The 25,871-nt window shown below is 46.5% G+C and overlaps 1 pseudogene; it reads left to right on the top strand.

Annotated features, from left to right (window-relative positions):
* The first annotated feature begins 638 nt into the window (after nt 1-638).
* Nucleotides 639-25,871, top strand: part of LOC116484203 (glycosylphosphatidylinositol anchor attachment 1 protein-like) — a 27,264-nt pseudogene continuing 2,031 nt past the window's right edge.

Raw genomic sequence — 25,871 nt, 5'->3', positions numbered from 1 at the left:
ACTGTCCATAAATAGTGCTGTCTCTTTTAGAAAGTTCCCACAAGGGCCGGGCGCGGTGGCTCAAGCCTGTAATCCCAGCACTTTGGGAGGCCGAGGCGGGCGGATCACGAGGTCAGGAGATCGAGACCATCCTGGCTAACACGGTGAAACCCCGTCTCTACTAAAAATACAAAAAATTAGCAGGGCGTGGTGGCAGGCGCCTGTAATCCCAGCTACTCGGGAGGCTGAGGCAGGAGAATGGCGTGAACCCGGGAGGCGGAGCTTGCAGTGAGCTGAGATCGCGCCAGTGCACTCCAGCCTGGGGGACAGAGAAAGACTCCGTCTCAAAAAAAAAAAAAAAAAAAAAAAAAGAAAGTTCCCACAAGGGTAACAGTTAACAGTTCTAAAGCCACTCTACCTCTAGTGCGGAATTGCACAATGAATTAAATACGTGGCAGATGGGTGTGAGCCTGGTTTCTCACTGCTGGAGTAAGAAGTCACAGATGAGAAGAGAAGCTAGAATGATCCTTACGCTAATGGGTTAGAGCTGAAGACATCAGTGTGACTCATGCTTACCTTAATTTAGACACATGTTCCAGGAGTCTGTATCCACGTGAGAATATGCACGTTTCCTTGTACTGTGAGCAGAGAGCACTGAGAAGCAAGGCTTCCCTTGTTAGGATGGCTATTATCAAAAGGACAGGAGATAACAATGGTTGGTCAGAATGTGGAGAAAAGTGAACCCTTGTACACTGCTCTTGGGAATGTAATGTTTCTCAAACAAGTAAAAATAGAACTACCATATGATCCAGCAATCCCACGTCTCGGAAGATACCCAAAGGAAATGAAATCAGTATCGTGAAGGAATATCTGCACTCCATGTTTAGTGCAGCATTATTCACAAGAGCCAAGATGTGGAAACAACCAACTGTCTGTCAACAGGTGAGTGGATAAAGCTAATGTGAGATATATCTAGAATATAAGGCAGAATGTTATTCAGCATTAAAAAGCAGGAAATTTTGCCATTGGCAGCAACAACATGGGTAAGCCTCGAGGACATTATACTAAGTGAAATAAGCCAGACATAGAAAGACAAATACTGTGTGATCTCATATGTATGTGGAATCTGAGAAAGTCAAACTCATAGAAGCAGAGAGTAGATTGGTGGTTGCCAGGAGCTGGGGGTGTTGGAGGTAGGGAAATGGGGAGGTGCTGGCTGAAGAATACAAACTTCCAGTTATAAAACAAACAAGTTCTGGGGATCTAACGCACACATGGTGACTCTAGTTAATAATGCTGTGTCACAGCATTTTGCTAAGAGAGTAGATAGTAAGTGTTCTAACCCCATGTGCACACGTGATGCAGTGGATGTGCTAATTAGCTTGATTGTGGCAATCATTTCACAGTGTATATGTATATCAAATCATCACCTTGCACACCTTAAATATATACAATTTTCATTTCTCAATTATACCTCAATAAAGCTGGAATAAAAGTTTCTCCCGAGGACAGATCTTATTAAGAGGAGAATGCTCTGGCGTATTTCAAAATGGTGCCTGTTCTCCTCCACCTGCCTGAAGCCCTCTGAGATATTTCTCCAGGATTCACTGTGAGAATCCGGTGGAGCTCCAGGAGTTAAGGCTCACAAATGTGCCCCCATGACTGGCTTCCCCTGCAGCTATCAGACTCATCCTCATTGAGCCCAGCGCCACCAGCTTTGCAGGCTCCCCTCCTGCCTGGCACTCTGGTTCTGGTTCTGCTGCAGTAGTTGTGGTTTTTTTTTTTTTTTTTGAGATGGAGTCTCACTCTGTTGCCCAGGCTGGAGTGCAGTGGCGCAATCTCGGCTCACTACAACCTCCGCCTCCCGGGTTCAAGTGATTCTCTTGCCTCAGCCTCCTGAGTAGCTGGGATTACAGGTGCACACCACCACCCCCGGCTATTTTTTGTATTTTTAGTAGAGATGGGGTTTCACCATGTTGGTCAGGCTGGTCTTGAACTCCTGATCTTGTGATCTGCCCACCTCAGCCTCCCAAAGTGCTGGGATTACAGGCGTGAGCCACTGAGCCCAGCCAGTTGTAGTTCTTTGTATTTGACTGTTGGTCTCTCCACCCTGAGGGGCTGAGGCTTGTCCTGTGACTTCACTTCTCTTACGGATCTAGGAAGAATTCCAGATGCAAGTTTTTAATACGATCTTCCAATAAAAGAAACCAGAGCTTCTTGGAGAAATTGATAATAATGGGAATGGGGCAGCAAAAATACAAGATTGGATAGTACTGAAATAAGGAAGTGCTCAAAAAACAAAACTAAACAAACCCCGCAAAAATCGAATGTTGTCAAACAAAAGAAGGAGCTTTTGGAAAGCTCTCCCAGTGGCCAAAGCATGAACAATTTGAGCATCAAAATAAATAATGTAGTATTAAATTATAATCAAAAGCTTAAAATAATTATCCAGGTGTCCATGATGGTATATATTAATGATTAAATGAATAAATGAGTGAATAGAAATCCCTTATGCAGAAGAGCTCCTAATGATTAATGCAGATAATCAGTCAACAAGGAGGCAGCACAAACTCCCCACTTCTTAAGTGAGGGCTTTGCAAAGTGATTTCATTCCAAAGAACACATGCAGTATAGACTGGGGAAAAGTTACTTCCCAGTGAAGAAAGCTGATAAACATAACCTCAGCTGGGTGATCAGCATTAACGTGAACAGGGTCTTGGGAGCCTGTGCCCTTGCTATGATGTAAGAAGAATGGCACTTTGGCCGGGCGCGGTGGCTCACGCCTGTAATCTCAGTACTTTGGGAGGCCGAGGCGGGTGGATCACGAGGTCAAGAGATCGAGACCATTCTGGCCAACATGGTGAAACCCCATCTCTACTAAAAGTACAAAACTTAGCTGGGCATGGTGGCACTTGCCTGAAGTACCAGCTACTCGGGAGGCTGAGGCAGGAGAATTGCTTGAACCCGAGAGGCAGAGGTTGCAGTGAGCCAGGATAGTACCACTGCGCTCCAGCCTGGCGACAGAGCGAGACTCCATCTCAAAAAAAAAAAAAAAGAAAAATGGCACTTTACTTTAGATCATCTTTCTCAGAACCAAGAACCCCAATCTAACAATGAGAAAAACATCATTTAAACTGGAGGACATTCTACAATACACCTGACCAGCACTCCTCAGTATCTTCAAGGTTATCAAAAACAAAGAAAGTCTGACGAACTGCCACAGCCAAGAGAAGCCGAAGGAGACATCACTACTAAGTGGTATCCTTGATGGAACTCAAACAGACAAGGAAAATGTATCAGTCCGTTCTCACACTGCTATAAAGAACCGCCCAAGACTTTATGAAGCAGAGAAGTTTAATTTATGAAGCAAAGAGCTTTAACTGACTCACAGTTCCCCATGGCTGGGGAGGCCTCAGGAAAGTTATAATCATGGCAGAAGACACTTTTTCACAGGACAGCAGGAGACAGAATGAGTGCCAGCAGGGGACATGCCGGACACTTAGAAAACCATCAGATCTCCTGAGAACTCACTCACTATCAGGAGAACAGCATGGGGGAGACTGCCCCCATGATTAAACTACCTCCCACTCGGTCCCTCCCATGACACACGTGAGGATTATGGGGATTACAATTCAAGATGAGATTTGGGTGGGGACACAGCCAAACTATATCAGGAAAACTAAGAAAATCTGAATAAAGTATTGACTTTAGTTTGTAGTAATAACTTAATATTGGTTCATTCATTGTGATAACAGTATATACTGATGTAAGATATTAGCAAGAGAGGAAACATATGGATGGGTCTGCACAACATGAAAAATCTTTGTGCTATCTTCCCAAATTTTATGTAAATCTGAACTATTCAAAAATAAAAATTTAGTAACAATAATATAACACATAATAAATAATGATATGTATTATAAAAATATGTTAAAGTGACATTTGGAATTATATGCTAGTCTGTATCATTTACTTTTCATTATAATAAATGTTATTATTAAAAAACGTTATTTTTTCAAACACCTGTTTAATTAGTTGTACTATTAATCACAAGTAATTGACAGTGATAACTGGCTGTACTTTTTTTTTGAAACAGCGTTTCCCTCTGTTGCCCAGACTAGAGTGCAGTGGCACCATCAGAGCTCACTGCAACCTGAAACTGCTGGGCTCAAGCGACCCTCCCGCCTTTGCCTCAGGAGTGTACCACCATGCCTCGCTGTTTTTTATTTTTATTATTTACTTATTTTTTTTGAGACAGAGTCTCACTCTGTTGCCCAGGCTGGAGTACAGTGGTGTGGTCACAGCCTCAGCCTGCCAAGTAACTGGGACTACAGGTGCGTGCCACCACACCTGGCGAATTTTTAAATTTTTTTGTAGAGACAGGGTCTCGCTGTGTTGTCCAGGCTCGTCTTGAACTTCTGGGTTCAAGCCAATCCTCCCACCTTGGCATCCTGAAGTGCTGGGATTATAGCAGTGAGCCACTGCACCTGGTGCCTACTGTTTTTTACTAGGAGCATTAAAAACATTTATTATAATGAAAAGTAAATGATACAGACTAACATATAATTCCAAATGTCACTTTAACATATTTTTATAATACATATAATTATTTATGATGTTATATTATTACTTTTTGTTGTTGTGTTGCTATGTCCTGAGCTCATTCTCTCTCTTTTTTTTTTTTTTTTTTTTTGAGACAAGGTCTCATTCTGTCACCTAGGCTGGAGTGCAGTGGTGTGATCATAGCTCACTGTAGCCTTGACCTCCCGGGCTCAAGCGATCCTCTCCCTCAGTCTCTGGAGTAGCTAGGACTATAGGTGTGCACCATCATGCCAGGCTAATTTTTAAATTAATTTTTTGTAGAGATGGGTCTCTGTACGTTGCCCAGGCTTGTCTTCAACTCCTGGGCTCACATGAGCCTCATGCCCTGGCATCCCAAAGTGCTGGGATTACAGGCATGAGCCACTATGCCTGGCCAACGGTTCACTCTGTAAAAAGCTGATTACCTTTCACCAGGGTAAGATACAGACTTTAAAGAATCTATTTCAATTCACAGTCAACATTTTCAAAAGAGTAGCTTTATAAAATGATGCTCCAATAGTGAGTTCTTTCCTTGTGAGTGGCTCTCTTATTCCAAAGAAACTTCTCTTAGTTCTGTTTCATGAGCATCTTTTAGCAGTGATACAAACACTCGCCACTGGAAAAACAATATTCAAGGATTGGAAGAATGTTAACAGAATTTATGATGATGATTTGATGTTTCATTGTGATGTTTTCTAAAACAGAAGTGTTTATGTATTTTTTTAGAAGTGTTTAAAAGAATATTCAATCTCATAATTTTCTAGATGCTTTGCAGAAAGTGATAAAATCAGAGAAACAAAAATTATGGAACACCGTACGAGTGATTTTAGGTGTTGTTATGTTTTGTAAAAAAGAAAATTACTTCATAAAGCTATTATTGGAAGGAATTATTGGAAACCCAAACACTGGAATGTTTCCAATTTTAGCTGAACTTACAATTACGTTATGATGTCCATATAGCTAGTCATGTAGCTAATGATAAAAAGGGATCTGTGCCTTATTTGTATAATAAAGTTCAAAAGGAATTTTTAATGCTTCTAGGAAGTCACTTTAAACTTGAGATATAATTGAGAACACCAGAGGTAAAATACTCTTCTGACCTTTCAATGTGCATAACAGGAGTAGCCAATCATGACCAAATGTATCATATCACAAACTATGTTCTATTAGCTATGCGTACTTAATGAACTAACAAATATACCTTATCAGTTACTGGTATTGTTCTGCATTGTAATTGCTACAGTACTGGTACCGTACCAGTAACTATATACATATACATGCACACATAATACGTTACTGGGTCATAAGAAATTGTCAAACATAGCAATTATGTCACTTGAAAACAAAATACTGTAAGAAGTATACTTTAAGAATATAGTTTTGCTGATGGAAAAAAATAGAATAAAAAAGTAGATAAAATTAAGAATCCTGGGCTGGATGTCGTGGCTCACATCTGTAATCTCAGCACTTTTGAAGCCTGAGGCCAGTGGATTGCTTGAGTCCAGGAGCTGGAGACCAGCCTGGGTAACATTAGTGAGACCCTGACTCTAATAATAATAATAATAATAAAGAATTCTGTATAAAACTACAAATAGAGGATAAATCAAGTCTTTTAACCGAACAAACTGGAAATCTAGAGGAAATGGGTGATTTCATAGAAAAATGTAAATTGCTAAAATGGACCCTGAAATAAGGAAAACAAAAACTGCAATTTGCATAAAGAGCTGTCATATGACCCCACGACCATATGGGTTCACAGCTAAAGGTTAACTGACCTTCAGCTAATTCCGTATTGCAAATGGTCAAGACCTAGAAAAACAAACCAAAAAAAACGAGATTCTCCTGAATTCATCTTGTGTTTTAATATGAATACTTGATACAGCTAATATTTCCTCTAATCCACGACTCCGATGACTAAAAACATGCATCACCTATGCACCCCTACATATCTGCTGCCAATTAAACTGTGACTTTCTTAACAAAGGAACGGTAAGTATTGTTGATGCATTTACTTCCATTATAGCCAGGAAAAGAAGACTGTAGTGAGATCTGATTTTGTTATAAACAATATATTTAAATGTAATGTAGTGGATTCTGCGCAGCTGTTTTCCAGCGTGTGCAGGGCTTTGGCGCTGTGGGAAAACAGACCAGCAAAACCTTGGCAACCGGGGCGCCCACCCCGACGGCCCCAGCGTCTCAGCATCGGGACCGTCCCAGAAACAAGTCAGAATCTGCAAATATACCGCGATAGGCGATGACCAGGAGCGGCAAAGCCTCGAGGAGGCGAAACTTCTAAAAAGTAAGTGTTTTAAAAATGTTCTCTGACAAAGTAAAGAACCACGTGGGAAAATCCCAGAAAAGTGACCGCTTCCGTGCGCAGTTTTTAAGAGCGGTTGGAGGGCCGGGCGCGGTGGCTCCTGCCTGTAATCCCAGCACTTTGGGAGGCCGAGGCGGGTGGATCATTTGAGGTGAGGTTCGAGACCAGCCTGGCCAACATGATGAAACTCCATCTCTACCAAAAAATGGAAAAAAAAAAAAAAAAAATTAGCCAGGCGTGGTGGCGCGCGCCTGTAATCCCAACTACTCGGGAGGCTGAGGCACCAGAATCGCTTGAACTCTGGAGGCGGAGGTTGCAGTAAGCCGAGATCGCGCCACTGCACTCCAGCCGGGAAGACAGAGACTCTGTCTCAAAAAAAAAAAAAGGGAACGGTTGGGAAATCCGCGGCAAAGCTCCCTCCTCGGTCCGGGCCGCTCCCCTCCGCGCTCCGCACGACTGAATTCCTGAGAAGACAGCTCGGTTCTCCCCGCGCACGCCGTGCCCCGGCTGCACACCGAGCACGCATGCACGGCGCGCGGGTGGAAAGTAGCGGGATCGGGCGCGCCCTGCCGGTGGTCAGCACACAGTGCAGGACTACCTGAGCCCGCTATTCTGGAGTTGCATGCATCGCATGCATTGGCATCACTGAAATTCAGTGTACAGATTATGCCACGCGGTAATTTTGGAAATTCAAACTGAAATGGAGCCTGCTATTCCGTATCTTGATCGGAATGGATGGATATAAGAATCAAAGTAAAAGGGCAATAATATAAGTTAATTGATTTCCTACATGTCAGTAAAGAACAATTGGAAGTTGATTTGAAATGAAATAAAAATCATTTACGTAGCACCCCCAAAATTGAGTCCTTGTATAAACCTAACAAAATATGTACAAATGTGCATTCAGAAAACTTTGAAACACAGTTGGAAAAAAATTAGACAAAAGCTAAATAAATAATTCCTCCAAACTTCATCTATAGACCCGGTGCAATTCCAATCAAAATCCCAGCAAAGACACCAATAAAATGTTTCTAAACCTAAAATAGACAATATAAGACTGAGGAGGAACAAAGTTGAAGAATTCACACATCCAGATTCCAAGACTTATAAATCTATGAAGAGAGTGTAACATTGGGGAAGAAATGGTCACACAGACAAATGGAACAATATAGAGAGCCCCTAAATAGACCAGCATAAATATAGCCAACTGATTCTGTCAAAGAGCAAAAGCTGCTAGGTGGAGAAAAGGGTTTTTTCCACAAATGGTGATGAAACAGCCAGATGACCTTGTGGGATAAAACAAATGTACAAACAAATTTTACAACGTACACAAAAATACACACAAAATTATTCATAGACGTAGAATTTAAAGTAGAAAACTGTAAAAATTCTAGGATAGCACATAGAAGAAAATCTACCGGACCTTGCATTTGGTGTTGAGGTTTTATACACAACGCCAAAAGCCAATCCATGAAAGGAAAACATGATAATGTAGACCTTATTAAAACTGAAAATGTCTACTCCATAAAAGACCCCACTAGGAGAATGAAAAGGCAAGGCACATACTGGGAGAAAGTATTTGGAAAACAGCTATCTAAAAAAAGGCCTATTATTCAAAGTATACCAAGAAAGTAAAACTCAACCAGAAGAAAACAAACCATCCAATAAAAATGGGTGATGATCTGAACAGACACCTCACCAAAGAATACATAAAGATGGCAAATAAGTATTACCAAAAGCAGCCCAATAGCATATGTCATCAGGGGATTGCAAGTTACAACAACAGTGAGGTAGCTGTGTGGCTGTGAGGGTGTTTCTGGAAGAGATAAGCACTGAATGGGTAGAACGAGGATGGGCCATGCTCACCAGTGTGGGTGAGTGCCATCTGATCCACTGGGGGCCCAAATAGAACAATGCAGTCTCTCTCTTCCTGAGTTGCAACTTTCATCTTCTGTCCTTCCTGGTTCTCAAGCCTTTGGACTCTGAGACTGCACCAGTGGCTCCCCACTTGACTATCAGGTCTTCAGGCTTATGTGTTATACCACTGGTGTTCCTGGTTCTCCAGCTTGCAGGCAGTAGACTGTGGGACTTCTTGGCCTCTATAATCATGGGCGTCAATTCCCATAATAAATCTCTCTCTCTCTCTCTTTTTTTTTTTTTTTTTTGAGACAGGGTCTGTCTCTGTTGCCCAGGCTGTTGTGCAGCAGCGCCCTTTCGGCTCATTGTAGCCTTGACTTCCTGGGCTTAAGCAATCTTCCCACCTCACCTCCCCGAGGAGCTAGGACCACAAGTGTGCACCACCACGCTGGCTAATTTTTTGTAGAGACGCTGTTTCACCATGTTGTCCAGGCTGGTCTCGAACTCCTGAGCGATCCACCCATCTCTGCCTCTCAAAGCGTTGGGATTACAGGCGTGGGCCACTGCACCGAGCATAAATATCTCTCTCTATATAGAGATATGTGTGTATATATATATGTAGCTATATATGTATATAAATATAAAATTCCTATTGGTTCTCTTAGAACAACTCAAATATAAAAACAAAGACAATAGCAATTGCTATGGAGGATTAGGAACAACAGGAGCTTATCACTGCGGGTGGAAGGCATAATGGTACAGCCACTGGCAGTCCCAATGGTAGTTTTGTTTCAAAGCTAAACATAGTCTCACCATATGGTCTAAGAAAGCAGCTGTGCTCCTGGGTCGTCAACTGCTTTGAAAACTTATGTCCAAACAAAAAAACATGCAGTTATGTACAGCACCCTCTATTCAGATACTTTAAGTTTCCAGACACTTTAAATCAGGATGTCCTTCAATAGGTGAATAAAAAACAAGCTGAAGCACATTCACACGATGGAATACTACTCATCGATGAAAAGGAATGAGCTGTCAAGTCGCTCAAAGGCAGGAGTGAGCCTTCAATGTATATGACCAAGTGAGAGTGGTGGAGAGAAGAGGCTGCACTGTTCTATTTAGATGCCCTTCTGGAAAGGTGGAGGTAGAGATGCAAGGAGATCTGGGCTTGCTAGTGGTTTGTGAGGAGGCTGTTGAATAGGGGAATGGGGAATGGCAGGAGGTCCCTTGGGCCAGGGGGCCATGGGCTTCCTCTGGCTGTCAGCCATGGGGAGCATTTGCGGAGAAGCTTAGCTGGCTTACCAGCGTGAGCATGGCTACTTTTCCCTAGGAAGGGATCCCATCACATGTGGATCTCTTTGGGGGCATTCTGGAGAGGACATTTTACCCACACTTTGTGATTCCTCAGGACCACGTGGAGGCCCGTCCTTGGGCGCAGGCCCAGCTCTTCGTGTTAGCCAGGTGAAGACGCACAGATGGGAACAACTTCATTCTCTGGGGCTCAGTTTTTCCTCTGCAGTGAAATCAAGCTCCAGTTTTTCATTCTCTGTTTTAAATTCAATTCCTTTTATCTTGTCCTGCCATTCAATGGGTCTTAAGAAATGTTTTCCGGAACCTCAAGGGGTGGATGGGACACTTTTTTTAGGGAAAGGTTTTGTCATGTACATGGCATGCTCCTTGGTGCCTGCAGAGACTCAGGCCTCAGGGCAGCTGCCTCGCTAGGCTTCAGGACCTCGCAGGTGTCCAGGGGGCCACAGGGGTCTGCATGCGAGGGCAGGGGCAGCAGGTGGGCCCATCGCAATGGGGCGTCAGTGACAGTGACGTCCCGCGGGTTCCCCATCTGCCACCTCCATTCAGGGAGGTCTCCCTTGGGCCCACCCCAGCCGGAGAGGCCTTGCCCAGAGTCACCCTCTTCCATGCTATGTGTCCTGTAGCTGCAGTTTACTGGTGAGCTTGGTAGGGCACAGAGAGGATGGAGCCACCAGCTGGAGGCAGACAGGCCCCAACCGTGAGCCCAGGATGCAGGAGCGGCCTGGATTGCAGAAGCCCCCCAGCTCTGGTGTCCTGGCTCTTCCTGCACACGGTCTCCACGTGACGCTCAGCAAGCCGGATCTCAATTTGTTCACCCATCCTTTATTTTCTGTATTTATGACTAATATTTCTCCAGTTTGTCTTTTGTTGGCCTTAGTGACAGTGAGTTTTCCTGTTGAGTTTCTATTCTGTTGAATCTTTATTTTAGCAGCGGATAGGCAAATTTTGGGTGATGGTTATTAATGCAAAATGAAAGGTGATGATATGTCACACACATCCTTCTGCCTCCTGCAGCAGTTTCGCTGTGTGCTGTGTCAAAACAAAAACAAAAACATCAAAAAGGAAACAAAAAACCAGTAAAGAGTGATGGGGAGGACACTTCCTGGAATAATTCCCTTCGATGCCCGTTGCGGGTTAAGTCAGAGACGAACTGACTTAGGAGCTGAGGAAGAAATCCAAGAATTCACGAAAGGAGGTGCTGCAACGCAGGCTGTATTTCCACAGGTGCATGGAATCTTGCGTTTCACGCTGGTAAATTACTCATACTAGCTCCTACTACCATGAGGAAACACAGTCTTCAGAAGTTGACAATTAGCAAATTAGAGAATTGCAAAGCCTGTTTTACCCTGAGAACCTGAACCCTTTCTTATTCCTGAAGGGCTTTCCATCAAGGAGTCTGTGTGGTGGACAAGAGACTGGATCAATTGAAAATAACAGATATTGTCACAGTGTTCTTCTAGCAACTGTCACTCACCATAACTATCCCACCTGAGGCTTAACCAGAACCCTCCCCTCCAAGAGCTGAAGTCGCCCTGAGAGTGAATGAGCAGGATACCTGTCCACTCCCACAGGGGCCATCGGGTTGCCATGGAGCTGGGCTGTCTGAGTCTTGGTCCAGCCTGTTCCTGGCCCTCATCTGGGGCCCTAATGTATATCTTAAACGCTACCTCTCTCACCATCTAAATATGAAGAGGAAGAAAAGAGAAGCTGATTCCTGGGGCTAATGCATTTTAGTGTGGAAGCCAAGTAAAGGCCTCAGAGTCACTCTTGTCTTCTGTCTTTGCTGTTTCACTCCAGTCTCAAAAGCAATCCTGGTCTTAGGTCTTAGAATCACAGACTGCCGAACGACAGCACCTGCCCTCAGTTCATTTTGCCGCACTTCTTACTTTGACAGTGCCATTTGTGGGATTCCTGTTTGCCCATCTTCCTTTCATGCTGAGGAGGCAAGTGCATCCCTTGACCAGGCCACCACTGCAGGTGTTGTGTCAGACTAAGGAACAGCAGGGAGAGGAGAACAGCGCATGGTAGGCAGCCCAGGGGAAGCATGCTGGGCCCTTAACCCAGAAGGAGGGTCTCAGTGTGTCCAGTTGCTCGTTTCCTTGAAAGAAAACCCAGATGTCCTGTGAGGTGAACCTAGTGATAGTTTTTCCTTGTAGTTTTAAATGTGCTCATTCAAATTAGAATGCTTAGCCATCCGTCCCATATTCCGGCATTTTTCCTTTAATCTATGTTTGCAAGGTTGTGAGTTGTGCTGGATAGTATGAAATGTGTTGTTAGTGGACGCACCACTGTTGACCTCAGAGCATGTGACCAGACAGTGCAGGAGGAGATGTTGTCAAGTTACTTTGGATATAAAATGTCCCTAGATGACCTTGTGGGCCTGATCCAAGGTGAAAGTTGGGGAGAGGGTACCAGAGCAGGGCGGACGGGCTGGATGAGCCTGGGTGGGGAGGAAGGCGTGACTGAGGGAAGACAGCTCAGCCCCCCAGGGGAAACCTGAGTCCAGTGTTGGGGAATGTGAGGACACAATGGCGGGGCAGGATGGCCCTGGCACCAGTGGTGCTGGGGACCGTAGGGGGCCGTGCTTTGTGAGAGGCAAACTCGGCTCCGAGGATGTGAGGCTGGGAGCATGGAGGTGAAAAGGCCGAGAGACAGAGGGGAGCTGAGGCAGGCAGGGCAGAGACGGGGGCCCAGCAGGGCCTGGGGCAAGAAATTAAGGATGGGGCAGGGTACCTCCAGCAACTCAGTCACACTGAGGGGATGGCAGAGGCAGTAAGGGACTGGGTGGGGACAAAGTGACAAGATGGGGAGTAGGGATGTGGGCACTAGTTTTTGTGTTAATAGGTCAGCAAGTCTTTTAGAGTCCTGGGAAGTAAAATAAAAATTAAAACAACAAAAACAAGCCAGGCATGGCAGCACATGCCTGTAGTCTCAGCTACTAGGGAGGCTGAGGTGGGAGCTTGTGTCTGCAGTGAGCTACAATCACCACTGCACTCCAGCGGTTACAGAGCGAGACCCTGTCTCCAAACAAAACAAGCAAAACCAAAATGAAAACCACACAAATTTCATGTTTTTGTTTGGGATTATTGCCTGACTCTCATTCCACCTCTGAGAGATCCTCCTCCACTCCAGAGACACCAGCACAGCCAGGTGGTCATCGCACCTCTGAGAAACCCTCCTCCACTTCATAGACACCAGCACAGCCAGGTGGTTGTCCCACCTCTGAGAGAACCCTCCCTCAGCCAGGTGGTGGTTCCTTCTCAGACTTTCAGCCCCACTTTCTATTTCTTCAATCATTTAGGTTCTGAGAACCCCAAACTCTTACCTTGGTTCCTCCAGCTTTGGAGTTGGCACAGTTTTAGATCTGTGGCATCTTTTTGTCAAATTCAAGTCTCTTTTTTTGTTTTTTTGAGACAGAGTCTTGCTCTGTCACTCAGGCTACAGTACAGTGGCGTGATCTCGGCTCAGTGCAACCTCCACCTCCTGGGTTCAAGTGATTCTTGTGCCTCAGCCTCCTGAGTAGCTGGGATTACAGGTGCATACCACCACAACAGCTATGTTTTCGTATTTTTAGTAGAGAGGAGGTTTGGCTTGGTTGGCCAGGCGCTGGTCTCGAACTCCTGGCCTCAAATGATTCGCCCGCCTTGGCCTCCCAAAGTGCTGGGATTACAGGCATGAGCCACTGCACCCAGCCAGATCTCTCTGTTATAGGAAGCTTGTGTAGTTTCTGTTTTCCTGACAGATTAATGACCAACACAACTGATGAGGGTGAGACAAATTTAGAAGGTCATCTTCTCCAGCACTGATGATGTGTCAACATACGGGCACTCATTCAGTGTCAGGAGTGTAAATTACTGCAGCCTTTGTAACAAAAATCCGGCAGTAACTCTTATCGTTCAAAATGCATAAGCAATTCGGCTGAGCAATTTTACTTCTACATCCCTAAATTAGAGCCACATTCTCTGATGTGTCTAAAGACACTCTTGCATATTTATTACTGCAATGTTTGGACTTAAATATCCACAACTGGATAACAGGGTAATTAAACGGTTAATTATAATATGGCTCATCCATCTGTTATGCAAATGAAATCAATCTCTGTGCACTGTGGTGGAAAGATTTTCTGAACATAGTTCAGATTTTTTAAAAAAGGCCAGCTGTTGGCCAGGCACGGTGGCTCACACCTGTAATCCCAGCACTTTGGGAGGCCGAGGCGGGTGGATTACGAGGTCAGGAGATTGAGACCATCCTGGCTAACATGGTGAAACCCCGTATCTACTAAAAATACAAAAAAAGTTAGCTGGGCGTGGTGGCGGGCGCCTGTAGTCCCAGCTACTGGGGAGGCTGAGGCAGGAGAATGGTGTCAACCCAGGAGGCAGGGCTTGCAGTAGCTGAGATGGCGCCACCGCACTCCATCCTGGGCACTCCGGCCTGGGTGATAGAGCAAGACTCCATCTCAAAAAAAAAAAAAAATCCAGAAAAAAAAACAGGCCAACTGTTGAATAATGCTTCTGGTATAACACCATATATATGAAAACGTATGCAATACACCATAATATCTAACGCATGTATATATCCAAATGAATATTTTTATTTTTATTTAGTTTTTCTGTGATATTTTTGAACTTAATGGTAATTTCCTACCTATGAGCCAAATAACAATCACAATTTGAAATACTTAGATCTATAAAGTATCCAATTATTACAAGATAATTAAGATAATCTGCAATTATTAAGTGATTCAGCAAAATGTTTTTATCATATAGAATCTATTAGTATCATTCTTAGCCTCAGTTTTTAAAAAATATACTTTTTGTTATACTTTTTATATTATAAAATGAGATTTATTTTATAGTTCATCTCCCTTGGAACTTATCTAAAGGGATTCAGTTCTTGAGTACAAAAATAATCATTACATGTACTTTTTGTGCTGTAAGAGATCCCACACAATACATCTTAGGGCAGGATAATAATAAGACTCCAGTGTTAGGAACTTTGACTGCATTATCCTAGTAACGAGGGATATTAACTAGATCAATGTAATGGATTAAAAATTAAACAGGCTAAAGATATATTTGTATGAAATGACCACATTGGTCAAGCTATGTATATTTTGCATGTTGATTAGCTGAATGATCCAATTCCGTTAGACCACTGAAATAACCAGGTCATGCTTGAGATAGTAATAGAGACAGAAACCAAAGCTACTTATTGTGGATAAAGACACCTAAAATCTAATATCAAATATCTTTACCTCTCCACACCTATGTTGTGTTTTAACATTCTAATGACTCAACATTTTCTAAATAAATACATGCTTAGTTTTTGTTTTCGTTCTTATTTAAGTAACTCAAAATTCTTTTATGAGTTACTAGAAACTATTCAAACACTGCTTCTTAAAAGAGAAATCTTTATTTTTTTCTTCTGGGAAGTTTACACAAAGTAAATATATTTACCTCATGTGTAATTATTAAAACATTAAGAAGCCAGGTTCAGTGGCTCACGCCTGTAACCCCAGCACTTTGGGAGGTCGAGGCCGGTGGATCACCTGAGGTTAGGAGTTCCAGACCAGCCTGGCCAACATGGTGAAAACCCGTCTCTACTAAAAATACAAAAATGAGCTGGGCATGGTGGCACACACCTGTAGTCCCAGCTACTCGGGAGGTTGAGGCATGAGAATCGCTTGAACCTGGAAGGCAGAGGTTACAGTAGGCTGAGATTGCACCACTGCACTCCAGCCCGATGACAGAGCAAGACTCCATCTCAAAACAAAAACAAAAACAAAAACAATTAAGAAGTATTCTTTAACCATTTATGTTAAAATCTATAAAAAATAAAAAGCATCTGCTGAGTTTGGTGGCCCACGCCTCTAATCCTAGCACTTTGGGAGGCTGAAGGGGGTGGATCACTTGAGCCCAGGAATTCAAGACCAGCCTGGGCAACATGGTGAAACCTTATCTCTACAAAAAAATACAGAAATTAGCCAGGCGTGGTGACGCACACCTGTATTCTCAGCTTCTTGGGAGGCTGAGGTGGGAGGTACCTCTCTTTGCTAAGGGTACCCTCTCTGCTGTCACTCACCCCAACAGGAGGTGGCCAAAGAGAGGCGGGCAGAAAAGGAGCTTGGCCAAGCAGCCTTGGAAAGGAATTTCTGTGTATCACTCGTGTCCTTCTCACCACTAGAAAGGCATTTCTACATTGGAGTGGAAGGAAACCGCTGTGCTATGGGAGGGAATGGATCCACACAAAAGAGCAGGCAGGAAGGGAGGAAACGTGCCCAGTGCCAGAATTTTGTTAATTAAGGGGAGGGTGTCAAGGCGCAGTGAGCCGTGATTGTGCCACTGCACTCCAGCCTGGGCATCAGGGTGAGACCCTGTCTAAAGAAAAAAAAATTCAAAAGTATCCAAGTAATGAAGGCCAAGAATCTCAAGGAAAAGTGGTTCAAGGTAGAAAGCATGGTGAAAAATGAAAAAAAAAAAAAAACCCAGAAATTGAAAATGTGAAATATAAATACACCTTTACGATTTATGATACAGAATTCTGCATTGAACCCCAATTCTTTCAGGACATGTGATCTTAGATAATACACTCAAGCTGCTTGACACTGAATTTTCTTGAAGGTAGTGTTTGAGAGCTGTTTCCAGCTCTGCTGCAGGAAGCACATCCACGTGTGTTAATGCCCTTAGCAGAGTGCCTGCCACACAGTAAGAACCAAAAAATAGGCAGTTCTTTGACTCGCAAAACTGTCAAAATGGGCGTCCCCCAAAAGGAGAACGCTGGCAAGTGTCTTTAATGACACAAAATTCTGGCACTGGGCACGTTTCCTCCCTTCCTGCCTGCTCTTTTGTGTGGATCCATTCCCTCCCATAGCACAGCGGTTTCCTTCCACTCCAATGTAGAAATGCCTTTCTAGTGGTGAGAAGGACACGAGTGATACACAGAAATTCCTTTCCAAGGCTGCTTGGCCAAGCTCCTCTTCTGCCCGCCTCTCTTTGGCCGCCTCCTGTTGGGGTGAGTGACAGCAGACAGGGTACCCTTAGCAAAGTCCAGCAAGGTTGCAGGGCTACAATGTCCAGCAGCCAAGAACTGAGGTGCCTGCCCACATGCCCAGGCCCCGGCACCCTGGCTGCAAGCCTCATGCATCTTCCCAGGCTGACATGGAAAGAAAAGATGGGGATCTGGGAACATTTTCACTTGGCAAAGGTAGATGAGCAAAGCCCACACAGCCATGCTGACAGTCCTGGTCTCCTGGCTCGTCCCCACCACCTCCCTGTGCAGAGCCAAGAGTGCTGTACTCCCTGCTGCCCCAGAGTGTGCCACGTGGTGTGATGGTTAATTTCAGCGTCAGCTTGACTGGGCTATGAGGTGCCCAGATAGCTGGTAACACATGGCTTCTGGGTGTGCTTGTGTAGGTATTTCTGGAACCAGTGGACGGGCGTAAGAAGATCTCCCTCACCAGCGTGGGCGGGCCTCATCCATCCACAAGGGCCACACATAGAGCAAGACAGCAGCAGAAGAGCAGACTCTCTCTTTCCTTGAGGACTGGAGTCTCCCTCCCCAGCCCACCCTCACCTTGTCCTCAGGCCTTTGGCCTCATGCTGAATGACATTGTCGGCTTCCCTGGGTCTCACACCTTCAGACTCAGCCTGAATTATGCCACCGGCATTCCTGGGTCTCCAGCTTGCAGATGGCAGATTGTGAGACTTCTCAGCCTCCGTAATGGTGTGAGCCAGTTCCCATAATAAATCTCCCCTTATCTATAGGTCTATATATATCCTATTGGTTCTGTTTCTCTGGAGAACTTTGACACACACATATGGAGACAGGCGAGGGGCTGGTGGGAGCTGACACCCTCCCCAAGCTAGTGAAACAGAGAGCACCTCTCCCCCAGCCTATGTCAGGAAGGGCATGGGGTCTTGGGTGCAGGGAAACCTCAGCCCCACCAAGATATTCAGGGGCATGGATTTCTCCCCACCCTTCTGAACTCAGGGCTGCCCACCCCAAACCTTCAAGTTCCACTTTTGGGATATGTGAAGCCTCTTGTCTTTCACTCTCCCTGGATGCTCCGTGGGGAGATTCGGCCCCTAAGGCTCACAGCCTCCTCCACTCCACCTCCTGCCAAATGCATCTCCAGGCAATGGGGGAGCCCTAAGAGGCCCAGGGCATGGGGCTTGTTCTTTTTTGAGCATTTTCACTTTTACAAGCCCTGGAACATTTGTTCATTGGGTTTTTGCTTTGTCTTTCTAATGACAGTCTATTAAAAATAACAATTTTTTGGCCGGGCGTGGTGGCTCACGCCTGTAATCCCAGCACTTTGGGAGGCTAAGGCGGGTGGATCACCTGAGGTTAGGAGTTCGAGACCAGCCTGGCCAACATGGTAAAACCCCATCTCTACTAAAAATACAAAAAATTGCTGGGTGTGGTGGTGGGCGTCTGTAGTCCCAGCTATTCTGGAGGCTGAGGCAGGAGAATTGCTTGAGCCCAGGAGGCGGAGGTTGTAGTGAGCTGAGATCACGCCATTGCACTCCAGCCTACTGTTTCATTGCACTCCAGCCTAGGCAACAAGAGTGAAACTGCCTCTCAAAATGAATGAATGAATGAATGAATGAATGAATGAATGAATGAATAAATAAATAAATAAAAAGTTGGGTGTGGTGGCTTACACCTGTAATCCCAGCAATTTGGGAGACCGAGGTGGGTGGATCACCTGAGGTCAGGAGTTAGAAACCAGCCTGGCCAACATGGTGAAACCTCGTCTCTATTAAAAATACAAAAATCAGCTGGGTGTGATGGCAGGCACCTGTAATCCCAGCTACTCGGGAGGCTGAGGCAGGAGAATCAATTGAACTGGGGAGGTGGAGGTTGCAGTGAGCTGAGATTGCACCACTGCTCTCCAGCCTGGGTGACAGACTGAGACTCCATCTCAATAAATAAATAAATAAATAAATAAATAAAACAATTTTAAAAAGTGAGATAACTTTACAAATGCAAGTGAGTGAAGCAGGACGATGGCAGGGCAGCAAGCCACTGTCATCCTCTCTCCCTGATCCTTTCCCTTCCTAGAGGCCATGGCCAGCTGTCAGTAAAAGCTACAGCTGACCCATTCCTTTCCCTAAGCCCAGGCTCCTGGGACACCCCAGACCTTCCCCCGTAGGGCACAGACAGATGATGCCCTCCTCTTTTGTAAGGAACAAATATATTTGGGAAGAATAAGTGTCTTTGGTTGTGAGAATCAGAGGCCGTCCTGTTTGGAGGATATGGTGTTGAAAGAACTAACTGATGTTCTGTATTTGTGGTAAGACCCTTCTGGCGACTGTGGAGGAGGACATGGGCCTCAGACATGGCTTAGGGGTGTCCAGGGCTGGCAGGGCCTGGAAGGTGCTGCCTTTCCTGGGGAGTAAGAGTGGGATTGCTTAAAACCATGGCGTGACCCGGCAATCTCACAGATCTCGAGGCATGTGACGCTGTCTCAGGCCCCTGTTTTCTACCTTTGGGCTCTACTTGTCCTCAGGTTCCTCCCAGGTGGGATTTCCTTCCATGTATAAACCCTGCCCATGAGCCCAGGTGTCTCTGTTAGGACGCTGGTATGTTCCTCTGGTTTCATAGCTCTTTGCCCACAGCAGCTCCGATGTCAGGTGGCCTGGGCCCTGCACAGGTCGGTGGGAGGGTGCAGGCCCTGGGTGAGGAGATCAGAGATGTGATGGCTCATTGGATCTCAAAGGTGATGGGAAAGAGCAGTGTCTTCCCTGGCTCCCCACATAGCAGTATGTTGGCCTCCAGGGCTGTTCCATCACCCATGACAGCATGGACCACGCTGTAGCCACTCTGGAAAGCAACCCTTGGAAGGGAGCTTGTGCAGGAGATAGGAGGACTGATGTGCACCCAGCAGTGTCATGGGGACAGGGCGCTGGCCAGCTGGGCGGGACTCACACTCCTGACACCCAGTTTCCAGGATACTCCTTCACCCCCACCCCAGGGCAGATCCCTGCCCTAGATTTTCTCCCTCTCATGTCCAGCAAATGCTGTGCTAGAGCCCTGGAATTCCATGGGGCAAGCTCGGAAGAGGGAGAGCTGAAATGAGGAAGTCATCACCTTTTCCAAAGAGAAAGTAGGCCCAGTACCACCTGGGTGCCCCTTGGGCGAGCTCTCCAGGCTGGTGAACAGGAGTAGGGGCTAAGTCAGGTGCAGACAGAAGGAGGGAATCTTCCAGGAGGCACTGTAGAATGTTCCATTGCAGCAGCTCATACCCTGTCAGGCTTAGACATTTAGACATTGAGACTTGGAGATCCCCAGCAATTCGTATTCAAGGTCAAAGGGCTAGTGACAGAAAGAGGAAGTCCCACTGTGTCATTCACAAAGTGCATCCAAACCCATTGTCCCAGGTGACCCTCACAATAACCCCGTGAGATTTGCAGGCCAGGAGCCTCCTCAAAGGAGGAGTCAGGAATGTCGGGGTTTAACAACTCCTCCAAGTCAGGACCAGGAAATGCTGTCTCCAGCACCAACCTAGGTTCCCTATGCTTCCTCCCACACCACAGCTTATGGGCGACTGCGCCTCATGGACAGAGCCCTTTCCTGTCCAATTTCCACCAGGCTCCTTCCTCTGATCATCCCCTCAGACACCTTGTTTTCTGAGGCCAGTCACTCTGGGAACTGTTGTCCTTGGCAAGTGGGGACCTGGGACTTTGCAGAAAGCAGATACTAAGGTCATACTTGGCTGGGACCAGCATTGGACAGCAAACCTCACCTTTTATTTTTAAATTTTATTTATTTACTTATTTGAGACACAGTCTCATTCTCATCCAGGCTGGAGTGCAGTAGTGTGATCACAGCTTGCTTCAACTTCCGCCTCCCCAGCTCAGGTGATCCTCCCATCTCAGCCTCCCTAGTAGCTGGGACTATAGGCTTGTACTGCCATGCCCAGCTAATTTTTGTATTTTTTGTAGAGACAGGGTTTGGCTATGTTGCCCAGGCTGGTCTCAAACTCCTGGGCTCAAACGATCCTCCTGCCTCAGCCTCCCAAAGTGCTGGGATTATAGATGTGAGCCACTGCACCTGGAGAAACCTCACCTTTTGAAACTCATGCCTTGTTTGTCCTGCCAACACATTGGTGCTGCCTCCTAAGGAAGCAGCAAGCATCCATTATCAACAAATATGCTGACCTTCTAGGGTGATTTAAGATTGGTGGTCTTTGATAGTGATAGTAAAGTGATTGAAATATTTATTCCATCCTCTACAAAACTCAAGTAAAGATAGTTTTCTGCATGTGGTCCTCAATATATTCAGTCCATGGGTTCAAGCAATCGCAGATGAAAAATATTAAAAAAATAAAATAAAAAAGCAATACAGCATAACAACTATTTACATAGCATTGACACTATATTAGGTGTTATAAGGAATCTAGAGATGATTGAGAGTACACAGGAGGATATGCTCAGGTCATATGCAAATACTACACCATTTTCTACCAGAGACTTGATTGAGCCTCTGTGGATTTTGGTATCCTTGGGGATCTGGAATCAGTCCCCCATGGACCCTGAGGGCCGAGCGTGCGTCCATCCTAGGATTGATCAGTGTCTCCCCAGAGTCTCCGAGAGGCTCAGTCTTGCTCTTTCAGTGTGATTTTGTGATATTATAAGCATGTGACTGGTCTGTGTCCCCAGTCCCTGGCAGTAGAGTTCCTAAACCCTTGCAGTTTTCTGAGACCCGTAGGGGTGACAGGAGCTTCTTCTGTTCTGAGGTGACTCTTGGTAGGCTCCTAGGAAGCTTCAAGGTGGCCCTGGTCAGAAAGACCACTCACATGATTAGACGGTTGAAACAGTCTGTCCCACCTCTGCACTCCCAGGGAGAGAAGAGGGCTGGAGATTGTGTGAGTCACCAGTGGCCAGTGATTTAATAAATCATGCCACATGATGGAACCCCCATAAAGCCCCCAGGCAACTGGGTTCTGAGAGCTCCCAGGTTGGTGACCACAGGGAGGTGCTGGGAGGGTGTTGTGCCCAGAGGATATAGGAGCTCTGTGCGCCCCCTGCCATGGGGCCCTGTGCATCTCTTCCTCTTGACTGTTCTGGAGTAGTGTCCCTTATAATAACCAGTGATAGGAAGCTGAGTGCCTTCCTGAGTTCTGTGCATCATTCCAGCTAATCATGGAGCCTGGGGATGGGGTTGTGCAAACCCTCCATTGATAGCTGGCCAGTCAGAAGTACGAGAGGCCTGGGGTTTGTGATTGGTGTCTGAAGTGAGGGCAGCCTTGTGGAGCTGAGCCCTTAACCTGTGGGGTCTGCACTAACTCTGTTTAGTAAGTATTAGAATTGAGTTGTGCATAAAAGCAGTTCGGACTAGGCTGGCCCTAGAGGAGATGACAGGCCTGGTGCAGATTCACCTGGGAAGGGAAGGCAGCTGATGAACAGGGGCTGCGGGATACTCTCCTGGGCTGCCTGGAGCCAGTCTATGGCCCCAAAAGCATAGTGTGTAGGGTTTTAGCCTGGAATCCAGGAGAGACTGGAGAGAAGCACCAGTCTGCCCTCCACCTCCTGCCCCGCCCAACCAGTTCCTCTAGACTGATGTTCTCCTCTCTCCTATGACTTTCTACTCTGGGGGGTCTCTGTGAGCCAATAATTGATTTAGAAAAGTGAAAAGAAAGCAAATGAAACCAAGAGTCAGAGTCTTTTAGTGGGCTGGGCTTAGGGTTCCTTTATCAGATGGATGTCTCTGTCTTTCTTGCATATTGGTGACTTTGGATGCACTGAATGCAGTTGTATTACAGGAAAAAGATGTCCACCTCACACAAATAATGGAAGAGGGTTCCAAAGCCCCAGGCTCACCAAATACAGGAGAAGCCACCCTCTCGTCATCTGAAGTGTGCTGCTGCCTCAGCAACGGGCCCAGAGAACACTCAAAACGAGTGTTGAGTTCCAGGCCTGCATCACAGCGCTGGGGGAGGAAACTGCTCTGGGTCCATTGGGGCAGACCCACTCCTCCTAGCACCTAGATCCCTCCATCCTGGTCTGGGACTACCTGTTTTTCATCAAACTTACTTTACTGCAAGTTTCTTTCTTTCTTTCTTTCTTTTTTTTTTTTTTTTTGAGACGGACTTACTCTGTCACCCAGGCTGGAGTGCAGTGGCACGATCTTGGCTCACTGCAAGCTCTGCCTCCCGGGTTCATGCCATTCTCCTGCCTCAGCCTCCCGAGTAGCTGGGACTACAGGTGCCCGCCACCACGCCCGGCTAATTTTTTTGTATTTTTAGTAGAGACGGGGTACTGCAAGTTTCTTTACTCCACCTACAACCCAGACATTGGCAGAGTTTCCCTCCCATCCTTAGAGATAGAGGGTAAAACCACATGTTTGGAGGTTTAAAGATTTCCCACAAGTCTTTTTCTAATTTTCTGGTATTAAATTGAAAAGAAAATAGAATGCACAGATGAAACATACAAGGTGATGAATTTTCGCAAAGTCAATGTGTTGTGCAAGTAGGACTCAAGTCAGAAAACAGATTTATCCCAAATTTATCTGATAAGAGGACCCCAAATGCTCCTCAGGCATGCTGACTGCTCAGCCTCCTACTCCATGACATCTCCATATGTGCAACACCACCTCCCCACAGCTCCTGTGGAAGGCCTGGATTGCTGCCATGTGACCTTGGAAATGTCATTTCTCTTTCTGGCCATGCTGGGTTGAAGTTAAATGATTTCATATATTGTCTTCCTCCGTTAATCCTTCCAGTGGCTTCTCTTTATATCCAGATTAAAACCCAAGTACCTTTCTTGCCTATGTAGTAAGCAGCCTCACTAATGGCTCCCCGTGATCCACACCCCTGGGATACACATCCTTGTGCAACGCCCTCCCTTTGAGTGTGGACTAGACCCTGTTCTAATCACAGAATATGGCAAAAGTGATGGGATATCTCCTCCAAGCTTTAGTTGTTAGTAACCATGGCTGACATTTTCTCAGATCTTCTCAGCTCTCTCTTCCCCCCTCTCTTCCTCCTCTCTTTCTCCTTTCCTCTCTCTGAGCTCTGGCTCTGGGGAGCAGCTGCTCTGTTAGGAGCTGCCCTGAGGGGAGGCTCCTGTGGCTTAGGACCCAGAGAGGACAACAGAGGGGAACTTGGCCCTTCAGTCCACGTGGAATCCTTCTAATAGCCCCATGAATGAGCTTGAAAGTGGATCCTGCCCCAGTTGAGTCTCAGAGGAGACCTCAGCCCAGCCCCCTGAGAGACCATGTGGTAGAAGCACCCTGCTGAGCTGGGCTGGGCCTGGGTCTATGGAAACAGAGATAGTGAGTGCCCATTGTTATGGGCAGCTACGGGTGGGGCAGTGTTTCCACACAGCAGTGGGGCCCTCATACAGTGGACCTGGCCCAGGATCTGCTCCACCCTTCCCTCCCTCCCCTGCTCTCCCCCCAGCTCCCTCCAGCCACGCTGTCCCCCTTTCTAATCTCCTCTCTGGACAAACTCGTGTCTGCCCTAGAGCCCCTGCACAGTTCCATCTCCCCACACTGTGCTGTAAATGCCTGCAGGGCCGGCTCCCCCTTGTCATTCTGCTCATGGCGTGAATGTCACCTCAGTGAGGCCTTTTCAGATCCCCCCACCATGAAGTGGCCCCCAGCCTCCCCTGCAGCAGTTGCTTTACTTCGACACAGCACTTGCTCCTTTCCCCACTTATATGTTTTGTGGCTTGGTCCTTCTCCCCCTCCAGATGGTGCACTCCTGGAGGGCAGGGACTATACCATGTCTGTCTTTTTCACTGCAGCACCCAAGCTTAACTCAGGCCCTGGAACAAGGTAAGTGCTCTGGGCATCATGACTGAATGAGTAAATGAGAGGATCTGGAGCCCCTCACTTCCACATCCTACCACGGACCAGCTCGGACTGTGGAGATGGATGCTGACAATAGGAGATGCAGGTCAGGTTGGAGGCAGGGGAATGGCCTGAATGACCCCTGGCTCTTCTCTGGCTCAGGTGCTCCCGCAGAACACAGTGGGCACATGTCTCCCCCTGGTGGCCAGAGCTAGCACTGCATCCAAAGAAGGAAAACCACAACACAGAACTTGCAAGGCAAATCCACGCTCCCACATCCCAGGGGGCAAAAATCCAAGAGGATTGAGAGAAATATCAGAAACCCCTCTTACCCCTACTGCCAGCACTGGCCTGGGGTCCAGACACTTCCAAGGCCTCCTTACCAGATCCAGGGAGGTGGCCCCGGCTCCACTTCCACAGTAGGAGGACCTGAGGCTCCCACACTGGGGTCTTTGCCCTTGTCCAGGGATGCGTGGTCCATGCTCTGCCGCTCCAAGTCTCAGTGCATCAACCGCCCTGCCTCTCTCTGCTCAGAAGGAACTCCACGGGTAGAAAGCATTTTCTAAGAACCTTGGAGCACAGTGGGTCACCTATGGAGAGCTGGGGCAACGGAGGCTTTCTGAGCCTGTGGGACTCTTGGGGTGACCCAGGCCAAGCACCTCAGTATGTAGGGAAGGAAACTGAGGTCTCCTTTCCTGTAGCCCCTTCAGTCTAGGGGGCTCATCCTGGTTGAAGGTGCACAGAGCAGTGGACACAGGACCCCAGGCCCTGCTTTCCCCTGACTGCCGTGGAGGTGGCACCAGACCAGGCTGACCCAGGGGACCTTAGGGATCCCCCAGCCTGGCCTCTTGGCATCTCTCCCCTTCCCATGCTATGGGCCCTGGTCATGGTGCTGGTGATTGGATACTGCTGTCTGTAGCAGAGCTGCCTCAGCCTCTTTCTTCTTTCCCCTTGTTACCTCCCCAGGATCCGCTTCTCCTCCCATCCTACCCTTAGTCACCCCCTGTGATGTCAGCTTGTGTGTGCCTGTGGG

The sequence above is a fragment of the Hylobates moloch genome, unplaced genomic scaffold (assembly GCF_009828535.3).
Source record: "Hylobates moloch isolate HMO894 unplaced genomic scaffold, HMol_V3 SCAFFOLD_15, whole genome shotgun sequence".
Classification (NCBI taxonomy): Eukaryota; Metazoa; Chordata; class Mammalia; order Primates; family Hylobatidae; genus Hylobates; species Hylobates moloch.
Note: the sequence above shows the minus strand (reverse complement) of the source record. Positions and strands in the feature narration are given on the sequence as shown.